Source organism: Pelmatolapia mariae, linkage group LG16_19, assembly GCF_036321145.2.
Source record: "Pelmatolapia mariae isolate MD_Pm_ZW linkage group LG16_19, Pm_UMD_F_2, whole genome shotgun sequence".
Lineage (NCBI taxonomy): Eukaryota > Metazoa > Chordata > Actinopteri > Cichliformes > Cichlidae > Pelmatolapia > Pelmatolapia mariae.
Genome location: NC_086241.1, coordinates 51479879 through 51496494, shown reverse-complemented (window position 1 = coordinate 51496494; position 16616 = coordinate 51479879).

Below are 16616 nucleotides of genomic sequence, written 5' to 3'. Positions count from 1 at the left end.
GTCATTTTTTAAATTAATAGAATGATATATAGGATGTGATACTGATTACATAGTACTGATGCTCACCTGAGTACATTTTGTTTTATAATTTTCCTGAGGTCCAGAACATCTCCATCACAATGATCATATCTTGTTTGGGGATGCTGCCCTGCCACGCAGTTTGTAGGCCTCAGAAACCTGTTGATCTCAGTACACCTGCAGATTCAAGGAGACATACTTTTACAGGTGACAGTATGTACTAAAGTATATGGTATTTCAACTTTTTTCATAACATTATGAAGTTGTGGGATTTGCGAGTGAGATATTATAATAAACATCCAGAAAAGTCTTGTGATCATGCAGTCATGTCTGAAACTTCTCCCAAACCGAGTGCAAGACAGGGTGGAAAAACCCTTTAATTCATAGTGTTCTTGTTGCAGCAGTGACACGCTAAAAGATTTAAAACAAAAGTTATGGGCACATAAAGTGACACTGCTTGCTTTTTGCAAACTACTTTCACAAAAAGCCCATTATGGATTACGTTCAAGTACACTGTTGTGTAAAATTTACTTTAGTAAATTTACTTGTTTCGTGCATGGTCATGCAGGTTCTGTAAGTGAGTGAAAATAATTCCACAAATATTTTTAGACATTTTTAGACACACTAAGCTTTTTGAAAAGGAAAATTATCAAATTGTAGCATAGAGTGTGGTCAGACTGCTTGTATTTGTGTGTGAGTTTGTTACACACAAATACCTGTACATGTTTGTAAATCTTAGTTTACGCTAAGAGATCAGAGGAGAAGGGTGGAGTGCCCACTCCAGGTCAGGGATGAGTTCCTCCTCCAAGTGGAAGAGTTTAAGTATCTCAGGGTCTTGTTCACGAGTTCCGGGAGAAGGGAGCAGGAGATCGACAGACAGATTGGTGCTCTCAATTTACCGGTCAATCTACGTCCCTACCCTCACCTATGGTCACAAGCTGTGGGTAGTGACTGAAAGAACAAGACTGCAGATACAAGTGGCTAATATGAGCTTCCTCAGAAGCATGGATGGCCTCTCCCTTAGAGGGGCTCAGAGTAGAGACGCTGCTCCTCCACATGGAAAGAAGCCACTTGAGGTGGTTCGAGCATCTGAGAAGAACACCTCCTGGGGTGAGGTGTTCCGGGCATGTCCCACTGAGAGGAGGCCCCCCGTGCCTTGGTGTTCCCCCAAAGAAGCTGGAGGAGGTAGGTGGGGAGAGGGAGGTCTGGGCTTCTCTGCTTGGGCTGCTGCCCCCGCGATCTGCGATCCAGTAGAGTTGAGTATGTGGGTTACGCCCATTAAAAACTTGCCAAGTTTTCTAATACAATACCAAACAGCACACTCTGCTATTCACTCTTGCTTTGAGCTTTGATACCCCAGGTGCTCCAGTCATGTTCCTGATTGATACAAGTTTGATTCACTGAATACTAGCTAAGCAATCTACGGAATCTACAGAAATCTACGGAAGAGGATTAGGGCCACTGGAAAACTTTTAAGTCATAATTCTCAGTTAAAAAAAACCTCCACCGGTCCCACTCCTGCTAAACAAGTGAAAATAGATTTAAGAGTGACAGGACTTAGTGCTGCTGAATCTTTGGTTTTATTGATTTTTTGCTGTGTATTACTTGCATCTATTTGAAAGAGTGTAAACACAAAAAATATTTTATTTTATATGCTGGAATATACAGAAAGTAGGTTCAAATGTTAAACAAATTTCTTCCAGTCAGAGAATGCTGCATATAAGTTTATTTTTTGCTTGTTGCAATGTGCATAAAATTAAAAGGTTAAAACTAATTAAACTAGTTTTTAAAATATTTTTTTATTTGATTCAATTTTATATCATGAAATATGCAGAAAAAATAGAATTGGGCTGAAAGGTCTACTGCTTCATAACGTATTCAGGTTGTGTATCATGTTTTTTAAAAGTAACTAAGTAAGAAAGTAACTAATTACTTTCGAAAATAAGCAATCAGTAAAGTAATGGGATTACTTTCTTGGAGAAGTAATCAGTAATTAGTAAATAATTACTATTTTCAAGTAACTTGACCAACACAGGGTATTACCGTATGAAGTGGCAGATGTTAAAGAAACTGTTCAGCTACATGTCCAGTAGGTGGTGCAGAAGACTGTCAGCATTCACCAATTCACCACAGTCAGAGTCTTTTGAATTACCTCTGCATCAGATGAAGGAGTTAGTTTATTTAGTTTTTTGGTTATGTCATAGAATAAAAAGGCCCACATTTTGGAAGGATTTAAGCCCATAAATAAACAGCAGAAATATCCATGTATAGAAAACATTTTTCTATTAGAAAAACTTCTAATAATGTATAGATACATATTAATACTCAATAACTCATTGTTCCACTTACAATATCTGTAAGTGCAGCTTACCATGACTTGAGTGTTATCTCACACATCGACCACGGTAAAGCGTGTTATAGACAAGCCACCCCACCGTGACCATTTCATGCTTTGCCTCTTTCAAAGTGTGAAATATACAAGCATGCAAAAATTGCAGTAAGCTGTGGTTACAGCAGAGGGAGACATTTTATTTCAAGCCAAAGTGAAAATAATCACAGGAAAGCATTTAAAAATGAAATTATTAACACATTTACAATTAAATATAAATCAGCTGCCCAGCACTGCTCTGCTCACTACTGTGATATGGAGTTGCACACAAGTGTTTCTGTTTGCAACACTTTGCAAGATGTTGAAAGAGATGGAAGGAAAGATCTTACTGTAAACTAAATAATCACAATAAATAATAAACAAGGGCAGCAAATACATTGGCATCTCTATATATTTGTGCTTTTACTGATGTATATTCTTCTGCATATTTCTACTGTAAAACCTCCATAACATGTATAGCATTGGGCTAAAAGCACCAAAGAATACATTCTCAATAATAAATATTAGGATATAGGATAAAATTACTGTATTTAAATGCATTTAACACTAAGACTCTTGCAGCTTAGTATTTGGGGAAATTCCTGCACGTAGGCCTCACACATATGCAACAAGCACAGCCACACAACTGACACACTTACCAGGTCTTTGTAGGTGTTGCCTTGACCCAGAGTGCTCTGTGTCATATGTATCCTCTATTATTAACATTCAGCAAAGTCTACTCTGCCTCTCCAGAGATACGCACTTCTAGTACTTGTCAAGATTCTTTTTAAGAGAATGGCAGAAAATCAGCAGCCGGCTACTGATAGACGGTAATTATCTGTTAACTATTTGATTGAGCATTCTGTCAAATACATTATGGACATGTATTATTTGTCTTTCTAACATAGCCTTCAACCAGTGCTGCTGTGAAATCATAGCATTGACACATTTAAAGCATTAGCCTGAGTGGAAATACATTGTTTATGGAGTCAAGATCATGGGTCGAGAACATAAGATTTCCTTGTTTGCTGATGATATTTTGATTTACTTGACAAATCCAAATATTACTTTCCCCAAGCTGTTATCACTTCTGGAGACCTTTAGCTCACTATCAGGTTATAAACTAAATATATCGAAGACACAGATATTAACTTTTAATTATAAGCCAAATCAGGAAGTCTAAAGTTAATTTAAATTGGGAGTTGGAGCAAATGAAGTGTCTTGGAGTAAATATCACTAAAGATCTCTCTAAAATATACCATGCAAATTTTAAACCTTTGTGTTATAAAATAAATGAGGATATTAAAAGATGGAACTTAATACCAATTTTAAATTTTGAGTCACGTATCGATATAGTCAAAATGAACATCTTGCCTAGGATGCTCTATCTGTTCCTAACACTCCCAGTTGAAATAACTGATAAACAATTTCAGGAGTGGGACAAAATAATCTCTAGGTTCATATGGCAGGGGAAAAGACCACGGATTAAGTACCAAACTATCCAGTTGGCTAAAGATAAAGGGGGGTTGGGGTTCCCATGCTTGAAAGATTACTATATTTCAGCTCAACTGAGGATCCTAGTGTGCTGGTGCAATGTAGACTACCAAGCAAGATGGAAAGAAATAGAAACAGTTGCCTCAAGAGATTTTCCGATTCAGGCAAGCTTAAGGGACGTGACACTTATTAAAAAACAAATTAATCAAGGAAACCAATGGATTAACTTACCATTAAAACTCTGGTTACAATTTCTTAATAAGAATGATTGGAATGAAGAGGCCAGGATTTTAAGATGGTGCGCTTATGATTTTGTCTTCTTACCCAATAAGTTAGACGCAAGATATCAAAAATGGGCAGGGCAAGGCTTAACGGCATATTGTATGTTTTATGATAAGGGAACTCTTAGGGACTTCCAATCAGTAAAAGATCAATACCAGTTAAGCAATTCAGATTTTTTCAGGTTTCTTCAAACCAGGCATCATCTATATAACTTTATACCTAAGAGAACAGATCTTTTCTCTCTTCCTGTTTTGAATATATTTGTCAAGGCTTACCATGCAGATCCTGGCCTCAAGGTAATTTCTAGATTGTACAAGGGTCTGCAAGAGGTTAAGAAGTTGAATACTATCTACATTAAACAAAAATGGGAAAGGGAAACAAATACAGCAATTTCAAATGACATTTGGTATCAGCAGTGTGCCTTTCAGTGGAGAATTTCTAGTTCTAATATATGGAGATGTTTTGGTTGGAAGAGTCTCTGTAGGTTTTTTATTACACCTGCACAAAGTAAACACTATTCTAATCACTCTAGCTGCTGGAGAAACTGTGGGGCCCAAGGAATAAAACACTTCCACTTGTTTTGGTCTTGCCCATTGATCAACCCTTTTTGGGTATTGATTCACTCTGAGTTGCAGACCATTTTTAATATGCAACTCCCCTTTAATTGGGATGAACTTTTGTTTGGATATTTATACTCAGTGAATGTAGATAAAATGTCCAAGCTGTTATATGGTATTCTGAGTCTGGCTGCCCGAAAGACTATTACTAAGAAATGGCTAAGTGTGAAAATCCCATCACTAAATGACTGGCATGAGACTGTTTATGGGGTGTTTAAAATGGAAAGAATTACCTTCTCTAACAGATTTCAATATGGTATATTTATTGAGATTTGGGATAAATGGAAATATTACATTATGACAAGGAGACCCGATTTTGTTTGAATCTCAGTAATTCTGTATGCCATATTTTTGAACTGCTATGTGCTATGTGTATATATGTGCATGTGTGTATGCATGTATGTATAGGCGTGTATATATATATATATATATATATATATATATACACACATACACACACATATATAACTAGATGGTACACCTGTTTGTTTAAGTTCGATTACTTGTTTATTTCGGTTTATTTGTGTTTTTATAGGTTGTTTTGTATTGGTTGTTTCAATCTCATTGAAATAAAAAAAATGAAAAAAAAAAATAAAAAAAATAAAAGCACATATTTTCATAAAAAACAAAAAAGACAAAAACAGTTTTGCACTGGGTGAAACCCCCTTTAATGGGGCCCCTGACAATAAAGCCACTATGTTCTTTTCACCATCATAAAGTATTCTGATTCTGATTCTGATAACCTGGCCCACACTAGCTCTGGAGAGGAGATGCAGCTCCTGATTATATAGTGAGAGGCCTCTCCCATTGTCTAAAACAACAATGAAATATCAAATTAAGAGTAAACATAGGTTGTTTATAGTAGTGTTAAATCTGCCATTTACATTTCTTATTATAATATAATAGTTAAACAATGGGAACATTAATATACATATATTTAGAAAATCCCCACGCACTGTAAATGTTTAAAATCAACAGATTCTTCAAACTCATACCAAACTCCTCTTCCTTCATAACACTTGGTAACTTCCCTCCAAGGAACTTTACCATAAAAGGAGTCCAAAAACCCAACTGGTTTGGCTGTTGCTATGTTTTTACCAGATGCAGGCCAGGTGCAGTCTGGAGGAGAAGTGAGAAAGAAATTAGATGCAAATCTTAAAACTAGTATTTTAAGCAACTCTCTTCTTGACTTCAGGAGTAATGTGGCAGCAGTACACACAAAACGCTGCAGTATGCTTAGAGGTCACAGGCCAAAAAGATTCTTCCTCTTGTCAGCAGGGGGAGACAAAGATGCATAAGCAAATTTTTTCAGTAGCTGGATTTTTAACCAAAGACCAGTCATTTTACTTCTACTTACTAATGATCAAGTGTAGTGTTTTATAATGATACTGCTAATAAGCACTGTACTATGTTTCCGCACAACAATTTCAGTGTGATTTTTTTTTCTTTTCTGTCACTCCATGGAACAGCTCTTGAGGTCAGAATAGAAACTTTTTATTGTCTCACAAGTCGCTTCTTAATACTCCTAAAGGGTTTTTATGAATGTTTGACATGTAGTTATGCTTTTTATTGCTCTTGTTTATTTATTATTTTTATTCTACTCTGTTTACATTTGTAGTGTTTCTATTTTTTCAAGCACTTTGTAACTTTGTTAAGAAAAGTTTCATATCAAAATGTTTTAAACTGGTGTAACAGGAAATGTCATCTCTAATATGTTTTTCTTCAAGAAAATAAGTAATTATGTAAAACATAATTAAATAAGTAATTACATTTTGCAGTCATGCCTAGCAGGAGGAGCTTGTTAAATTAGCAAAATGTTGAAAAAGTATTAAGTCAAAATAATAATAAAATCTGCTATTTACTTTATCTGTAATATTTCTCTAAATGTCCTCATTTGTGTTCCAGATTTGTTTTATTTCTGTTCTAAAAAACAAACAAACAAAGCTTTGTAAGGTTTAATGGGAACAAACTACAAAACTTCTGGAACACTATCATTTGGACAGGTGAGACCAATGTGTTTTTTTTCTGTCATGGAACAGTTCATGGAGGTCAGAACAGAAACTTCACTGTTGCTTTACAAGTCACTTCATTTTTTTCATACTAAAAAACTTTAATGAATATTTGACATGTAGTTATGTTTTTTTATTGCTCTTGTTTATTTATTATTTATCCTACTTGTTCTATTTACATTGTGCTATTTATATTTTTACAAGCACTTTGTAACTTCTTGTAGTTGTTCAGACATAATTGTGATGTCACACGACTGCAGTGACAACAGCAGTGGAATCTGATGAAGCCTCACCCATGAAGAGTCCTCCTTTACATTCAGGAATCAGATGAATAAAAGATTAGGACCTTTTCTTTCTAACTTCAAAACAAGTTGTGTATATTTAATTTGTCAGAGCAGGTTAGTTTGAATGACCTGTTTTCTTCCTTTGTTGTATGTTCTGTTTGCTTAAGGGGAAAATCCTTCTTGCATTAATATGAATCAGTGGTGTGTGCTGCAAGCTGTGGTGCTCTAAATTCCTCATCTGCAGACTTATTATTTTAAATATAATCATACGTATTAAACACAGTATATTTAAAAACAAGATTAAAAATCCCACTAAAGGTCACTTTAGTGGGATTTGGGCTGCCTGTAGCTTAGGTGGTAGAGCAGGTCATCTACTGATTGGAACGTTGGTGGTTCGATTCCTGGCTTTCCCCTAGTTTACATGCCAAATATCCTTGGGCAAGATACTAACCCCATGTTGCTCTCCAATGCATCCACCCGAGTGTGAATGTTAGATAGGCACTAACAGCTCAGAAAAAGTGCTGGTGTGATTGGGTGAATGAATTAGTTGTATAAAGTGCTTTGAGTGCTCAGAGTAGAAAGCCGCTATATAAGAACCAGTCCATTTACTACTTTACTGTGCTCTCCGTAACAAATTCAAGTGTACTCAGGGGTCTTTCACCTGAAGTTGACTGCTGTGCAGAGGTGGGTCAAGTATCCAAAAATTGTACTCGAGTATGAGTAGCATTACTTTAAAATATTATTACTCAAGTAAGAGTAAAAAGTAATCGTCAAAAAAGTTACTCAAGTAAGAGTAAAAAAGTACTTGGCAAAAAGACTACTCAAGTAGCGAGTAACTGTTTGAAATGTCCGATTTATTTTTAAATAAATGCTATCAGACAAACAAAAATTAATAAATATACAAATTTTAGTATTTTCAAAAGGAATATATGTAAAAACATCAAAATAAGGCACAACAATTCTAATTTCCAGATTTCGGTTTTTCACAACATAAAGCCTATTTAACCAATATCTACATTAAATAATATAAATATATAAACAGTGCAAACAATTTCCAGTGACAAGACATGCTGTAAACTTTATATTCGTTTTTGCTCCAAATGGCACAGCAGCCTCAGAGAAAACATTAGAATGAGGCATCTTCAACATATGCACATACAAGGCAGCTCAGTTTACCATAAATTGTATGGGTGTGCATCTATTTCTGCATATTTAGCAAAAATGTGCCATTTCTTAACTCAGTGAGGTGATGGTTAAGCTTCAGCAGCAGTTTGCTCTCAAGGTTTTTTCTGTGAAGCTGTAACTGTTTAGCAGTGAACAGGAGTCCTGCATGACTAAGAAGTCCTTCACAGGCTTCAGATGCAGGAAGAGCTGTATTGATTTTGATGGACAGCTTCTTGATGTGAGGAAAGCCATGCAATAGATCCACACCTCCAGTGAATGGACATGAAAGGTACCTCTCCAGCTCCCCTGCTTCTGGCTTTCCTGACCCCATGGAGCCATCATCTTCGTCGGTTAGGCTGCTGTTTGTGCTGGCCTCATCCAGCTCGGAGTCTAGGTGATGTCTGATGAAGCTGAGACCTGTGGAAAGATGTATGGTTTTCAAAAGAATTAGGTCTGCTCATTATAGTGCTGTATACACTGCCAAGCTGCGGATGTTTGTTTGGAGCTAGCCTCCAAAAGCTGGCCATACACTGTGCGATTTTTGGCCCATTTTGAGACGATTTTTCAGTCCAACCGTTTTAGGGATCGGCCCCAGCTTTGCCTTAATCGTATGTGCATCGTGTAGTATACATGGGGTAGCGATAAGCAGTTAACACCTCATGACCAGCTCCCAATCATCAATCATTTGGTCGCAAGATAATCAAACCTGTTTGAAATCCTGTCGCCCCTCAACGCAGCCTCTCACACTGTGCATGCACAAACACAGAAATGAAAGTGAAAAGGCGGAGCAGCACGGCAGTACAGCGTGTGATCTGGACACAAGAGATGGAGGCACAACTTGTAGGATGAGGCAAGCTCATCCGAGTATGTAAGCGTAGAGCTGCCACCCACACTGTAAAATGTAATTCTAGATGTTTGTTATTTCAACATATTATTCTATATCAGTTTGACGATAGATGACTGAAGTTGTTGTTATAACATAGAATTACAAGTTAAAAACGTCCCAATTACACCAAAAAAGCTAACTTGAAAACTCATGTCCAGCTAAATCAGCAACTTATGTGAACTTGACAATGTGGGTAAGTTGAGCACAGCAGGATTCAAAACTGTCCCACGTGACTGCTATCGAGGTGCATCATGGGGAATTGGCGGTTAACGACATGCTCACTTTACTTGGACGTTTTCTAATCGTCTTCTTTGGAATATGCTTTCAAGGTGAGTAACATTGGTTATAACTATAAGGAAAGAGAGCTACAAAAGTTGGAACATGTTTTCAATTTATGGCATGACGTGGGTTTTTCTCTTTTACCGAAATGTTTGCTTTAGCTAATGTAACTTTAGCCGACAAGGTCCAGCTTGTGTGTCATGACCAAACTTGACCTAATAAACTGACATATGGCCTTTTTTATGGGTTTAATGTAGCGCTGACCAAATCACAAGTATTGTGCCGCTAGCTTTAAGGTTGTGCACTCAACCACTGTTGCGATATTAGCAAGCTAACTCAGCTAATTAATAAAGCTTATTTCATATTGTCTCTGTACTTGTAAATTTCTTTCAAGTTCACAGGCTGTTGTATTTTGGTGGAAGTTCATTTTGGCAATATTTCCAATAACTGGCTGGGTTCAAAAAGAACCTTTTGGCAGGACTCCGATGCTTGTTGTCATCCGTTTACCCCTATGTAATCAAGCTGCAAGAGTGCACTGAGGATTGAGACAAAATATGGTCTACAAACCAGCATTATATTAGTTTTTATCAGATAGTCCTCCAGTGTGTTTATTTTTTGCTTTAATTATATTGTGCAGTTATTTGTTACCCTTAAAATGCTTTATGCTTAACAACAGCTCACCATTTTAACTTATTTTTGAACTCTTGTGATCAGTATGACTAGATTGTGTGAGTTTCCATACTAAAAGAGCTGTAGTGATAAAATAATTGGCATCAGAGACACTGATTTTTGGCATGGTATACTGCAGAAGTCTTTTTTTTTTTTTTTTTTTTTTTTTTTTTGCATAATTTACCTTTTAATTAAACTGCATTCTCTGTATTGTAACAAAACTAACATTGTTTATATGTCAGAAAATTAGCAAACATGAATAAATGGCGAAAACAATATAATTATAACATATTTTTATTTTACTTTTTTTAGGTCTGTGAAGCCAAACTTGATGCTGGGGATTTATTTTTGTCAGTGGAGTCAAATGGTAAGTTACAATTTGTGCATTTTGTCATACTGGAAACACCACAGATTATATTGTAACTTAATAGCTCTGTAGAACAAATGATATAAAGATTGTAGTGTCAGGGTACTTCTTAAGAAGTAATATGGCACTATTGATGATCGCATGCAGGTGGCATAAACTAAATATTCAGACGTGCTACCAACAAATGATTCATTAACAAAAGCAATGGAGCAGACTGTTTAGGTTCTTGTGGTTGTAATAACATCCATAACTGCAAGTTTGTCATTAATTTATTTTCACAGGTCTAGATGATCACATCTGTCTTTGTCATTTAAATGAGGTGGACTTGCAAACTTTGCGCTCTTTTGGGTAAATTGCTGTCCACTACATATACACAGAATGTGCACAGTATTTCAGATCTAAAAAGGGAGTATGTAGTGGACTTACTGGCTTTAATGTAAAAAGCCTGTTGTGTAACTTTAATGAGGCAGTTGGACTAAAGCAGTATTGCTCATCAAGGTAAACATCTGAGGAATAAGGAAATTGTTACTTGTCCTTTTACTCAGTGTTCTTTTAATCGCACGTTTACTAAAGTTTTACATCACATAAGTCATTTTCACAATCATTCTACTTTAAAAGATTTCAAGACTGAGCTTATTGTTCTCTGAACTTCCTTGTTTGCTGAACGGCAGGTAAAGTGCATCTTTTTGTTTGCTTGCTTTTGTGTGTTTGTGTTTTCTCTAATGGGCCTCAGATGACCGTTTGCTTAAATTTGGGTCTCAAAGAATCTTTTTTTTTTTTTATTCTGCCTGTACTCCCCACCCCTCTTCTTCTATTGCTCAGGTTGAAGCAGAATTTGCCCGTCTTACATCTGTTGACCTGAAAGGGTTCCTTTTTGCTGTGCTTGACCATTATGGAGAGGTTCGTGGAGCTGTACAAAATCAAGAGCGGCATAGGAGGGCTAACTAGGCTCATAAAATGCTTCGATGATGATGTAAGTGTTCAACTGCGAAATGTTCTCCTTTGCTTAAGTTTTAGGTTATCCAGTTCAACTGATGAACTCATTGAAAGAAAGCTGATAAGTAAAGTCTGTCATCATATTTCACAACCGGACATTTAGTGTGGTAACTTTTACAGAATCTGTGTATATTGGTGGTAGGTTGGATATCATATTCTACTTGAATGTCCTGATAAGCCTGATTCAAAATTTTCAATGATAATCATATATTGATGGAATTATGTAGCAAAATGCTGTGAATTTGGAGCTGTCTACATGCTTCATAAACACTGTTTAAAATGTGTTTTTGTTTTCTTTTTGACTTCTTTGACCAGAGCCCTACACAAAGGAAGAGGACAGAGGACCTCATTTTCTAAAGGAAGATCCCTCACACACTTTTAAGACTGAAGGTTAGCATTGTTTCTTTTAGTAAATTTAATAATGACAGCACCACAGTGGATTTTAAATTAAACATGTGGCATCTATGAAACAATAGATGCCACATGATAACATGTGTACTTTTTCCTCACCAAATGTATTATTACAAGACCTTTGACACTGGATTTGGTCTGGGTTTCAGAGAAACTAACTGGCAAGCTAGCATTGATATTATTAGTGTCTTGTGTTTATTCATGTCTTCACCAGGGTCTTTGACATTTCGCTGCTGTACTGTTCACTTCAGCTTTACGTTTGATTTCTCACATTGTATATTGTAATGGCAGAGATATTAGGATATTTAAGGGGCTGCAGTGGCTGCTACAGCTGTGGGGGGCAATACTTTGGTGAAATGTCCTGGACCCTGGAAAAGAGACTGTGTAGACTGGGTAAGCAATTAAAGGCTACTGGCCCAGGGTCATTGGGCAGCTGGGTAAAGGTGGATGTTGATATTCAGTGCCAATTATGCAACCTGTTCAGCCATGTCTATATGCTCTTTTTTCATGCTGTTAATATAGGGGGAAAAAATAAACTTTAATCAATAAACTGGTTAAAGAAGCATTGTCTATGGAGCCATAATCTGATCCTGTAGTGTAGCTGCAGTTTGCACATTTCATGTATTCTCAGCCAGATTTGGTTTAGAGCACAGCCAATATTTAGCATAAGTAGATTTAAATTCACACACACTGATGATGGCAAGCTACATTATAGCCACAGCCGCCCTGGGGCGCACTGACAAAGGCGAGGCTGCCGGACACTGGCACCACCGGGCCCTCTGACCACCACCAGTAGGCAACAGGTGAAGTGTCTTGCCCAAGGACACAACGACTGAAACTGTCGGAGCCGGGGCTCGAACCGGCAACCTTCCGATTATAAGACGAACTGTCAACTCTTGAGCCACGATTCAGTCATCCACCCATGTGTGTGAATGACTGAATGTGTAAAGCGCTTTGGAGTCCTTAGGGGACTAGTAAAGCGCTATACAAATACAGGCCATTTACCATTTAAATTGAAAATTTTGTTTGAATTCTGCAATTGAAGACATGCTCAGTTATTTATGAACATGGTCTTTGTTTAAAGCAAGAAATGGATTTGTAACATGGGGGTGCATATCTCATTCTGAAAAAACTTTAACAACTAATAAGTGTTACCCAAAGCCAATCACCATCATCCAAAGCATCAGTATGGCTCTTCTTTGGAAAGACATGAATTCTTAAGCACAAGGGATATTGTGTAATTGTAACTGTGTAATTTTATTTTATTTTTTGTCTTTGAACCCTTTTATAGCCGACAAGTATTGAAGACACGTTTTCTAAGAGGATGAAAGTTGGCATTGTGATGGTGAAAGAAGAAGACATCATCGATGTGTTGGTTGTCCTTGAGGCAGCAGTAATCCTGTCTAATCTGAGGGATGTCTCAAGTGCCATTTCCATGCTGATGGGCCTTCTTTTTGACCCCAACATAGACTATCCAAAGGAACTTAAGGACATCTTTGAAGTCATTCAGAACATCCTAATGAACATTGGTGGAAGTCAGTGCATCTCACTAGTGCATGGTCTAAGAAACAGACTCTTGCAGAAAGCCATGCAGAACTGTAATTGTATGCTCACACCATACAATTGCCTTAGTGTTAAGAACAGTTTTTATTTTACTGTTTGTTTTTTTATTCTTGCAAGTTCTCATTCTCACTTTTGTATGTCACTAAATGACTACACTTTACATTTCAGATTAGACAATTACTCATTTGTTCATGGTTTAAGAAACTTATGTGAACAACAATATAATGGTGGACTCTGCATATGCTTATCTCATGCAAGTCAGTAGTTTTTCCTTTGTTTTGCAATTGAGCAGACTCAAACTACTGTTTCTGAAATATTCATATTATCAAATGTTTCAGAAGCATGCACTCATTTTCAGAGATATTGGTTCTGTGGAATTTGTTGCAATTGTAAACGAAGACAAATACAAGAGTTTGATGTCTTAGTTATTATAAACTGATCTTTACTGTCACTTATCAAAGGTTTTGTACTATTTTAATATTTCACGTTTTATGCTAACAGGTGTGACTGAGCACAATGAAGTTTAAAAATTTTGCAAATGTAAAGAATAACTTTTCTAAAATAGCAAGTGTCCCGTTGATACATTACATTAATGCAGACTTTATGTTGTTACTTCACAAGAATCACTACTGCTCCTAGAGTATTGGTCAGAATTTAATCTTCACCCAAACTGGGCTCAAGACCAAGTTCAAATTTATTGTTTCACAGGGAGCAACCTTTGAGTTTTGATGGATTGTGAGAAAGATGAGCTACGTCACTGATTTTTCTGTTTCTCAGATGACTAAGATGGCACAATAAATGGTGAATGTTGGGTGCTCATGAGTAATTGTCTTGTCATGTTCTTAAAACAAACTTTCTGTATGAAATGATCAGATACACTTTAATGGAATCTGTGGGTTTTTATTTTTTTTTTCTGTAAACAACAGAAAATTAATTTAAAGGAATGTAGATATTTAAACCTGAGATCTAAGATAAACCTAACAGGTAGTTTTGCTGAAATGGATGTTAGAAAGCTAAAAAAAAGAAAGAAAAAAACTTAAGGTGTTCAATACACATTTTTCTTTACATCCAGTCAATCAACTGATAATTAAAATGAAACTGATTTACAAGTTCACTCAGCTACCTTAAGGAGCTCAGTTAATTAATAAACTTAAATCAACTTAGCTAACAGATTATGTTAGTTAAGCTAAAATAGATTCCTAAGTTAAAAGAACTACTAAAGTATTTGAATTAACTAAAAAACCCAAGTCAACTGAACTAGGACAAGAGTTTAAACAATAGATTTTAATTTAGCTGAAAGGGTTTTCCCAAGTAAAAATGACAATTAAAGGAGATGAACTGACTAACAAATCTCAGCCAACTAAACTAAGACAAAAGTTTAGACAACATGTGATTTTTCATTAAGATAACAATTGGTTGTGTTATAAGAACAAACTCTATTTCTTGACTTAACTTAAAATTTTAAGGCAGCCCTGTACCTGATATTTTTAAGTTGAAACAACAAGTTATATTTTACAGTGCAGGCAAAAGAAAAATAGAGCTATATCGCGTTATAACGTGAAAAGTTTATTGATCTAACAATATACTTTTCATGTTTGTACAATATAATATCACGTTCGTACATTTAGATTGTACGAACGTGATGATTATGTATATTGTAATAACGTGATATTATATTGTTCAAACGTGAAAGGTATATTGTTAGAACAATATACTTTTCATGTTATAAGGTGATATAGTTCTATTTTTCTTTTGCCTGGGTGGCAGCTCTACGCTTCTGTATCCGAGGCTTTTCAATGTGGCCTCACAAAATTATCACGACTACAACAACCATGAAAAGAGTTGGATGGACATTGCTGCTCAATGTTTTTCATTAGTAATTTAGCAAAGTTGATGGTGGTGGTGGTCAATGTTCCCTCTAATTTTTCACGTGTCTGAGCGAACACACAAACTCCCTGAGCGGTCCCTTGGACCACTGTGAGCGACATCAGACGTGTGCACTGTGGTCACGCCGGCATCTAATCCATCCAAGTTACATGGTTTATTAAAATAATCAAATTACAGCGTTTACATTTATGTTAGACTACTTTTAATTAACTGCTTTAGCCCACTTACAATGAAAATTTAAAAAAAAAAATCTAGTCATTGACCTGTGTAGTATGTTAACACTATTGGAAGTAAAAAATAACTTGAACTCCTATTTCGAAAACACAACTTTTTTTTTTTTTTTATAAAGCTCTGACTTGTATTATGAGTATGAGTCTGTGGTCTGGGAGAGAGTCCTGTAACTCTGTCTGCAAAATACAGTATATAATGACCAATGTTGGGCAATAAATTATATAGTTACTTCTTCAAAAAGTAACTCAGTTTGGCAAATAAAGTTTTTTGCAGCTATTTTTTTAATACAGCCAAGGCATTTTTAAATAAACATTTCAAACTATTTACAGAACAATCAGCTGTTCTGCATCAAATTTGATGCCACACAAATTATTTGTGCCACTCCAAAAAATAATTTCTGTCCACTATGAGATAAAGGAGAACAACAGCCTGATTCCTGCAGGCCTGACAACAGGAGATGTATCACCCCTGTAACGTTCAGTAGTCGCCTCACTGTTCTGACACACACAACAAAACTATTGACTACACTACACACTAACTACACAAGATTTGCGCTAAACGTCTCAAATCTCTCACATCTCAAAACACCGCCGTCACTCTTAAAACTTCCCCCCGTTTCTTAACAACTAGATGCCACGTTGCTATATCATTTTTGGATTGGTCGACATGGTACTTTTTTCGACCAATAGGAAAGGGAGAGGGAGGTGGGGTTTGTTTTTGCTCACAGGCGTAGAGTGCTTTCGAGCGTTTTCCTTATAAAACGCCGTTTTTACCGTTTCTTCCCCCAGTAAATATAACAGTATTCAGCAAGAAAACCAAACATTGCATATTTTTTTAATCACAACTCTGGTTTTACGTGGCCTATTAACACAATTTAAAAACTGGTATAAAGTCCACACTTTTTCCGTCAATTGTTCCGTCTGTCTTGCTCACATCTCCAATGGTTGGACACGTTGTCGTTAACGTGGCTTCACTCCACATCAGCCACGCCGCTTTGCCAGCTTAAACACCGGTGTCGGCACATAAGGACGCTGTCATAGCCTGTCAACGACGTTGATTGGCTGCGTATATACGCATTATTGGCTGGACTA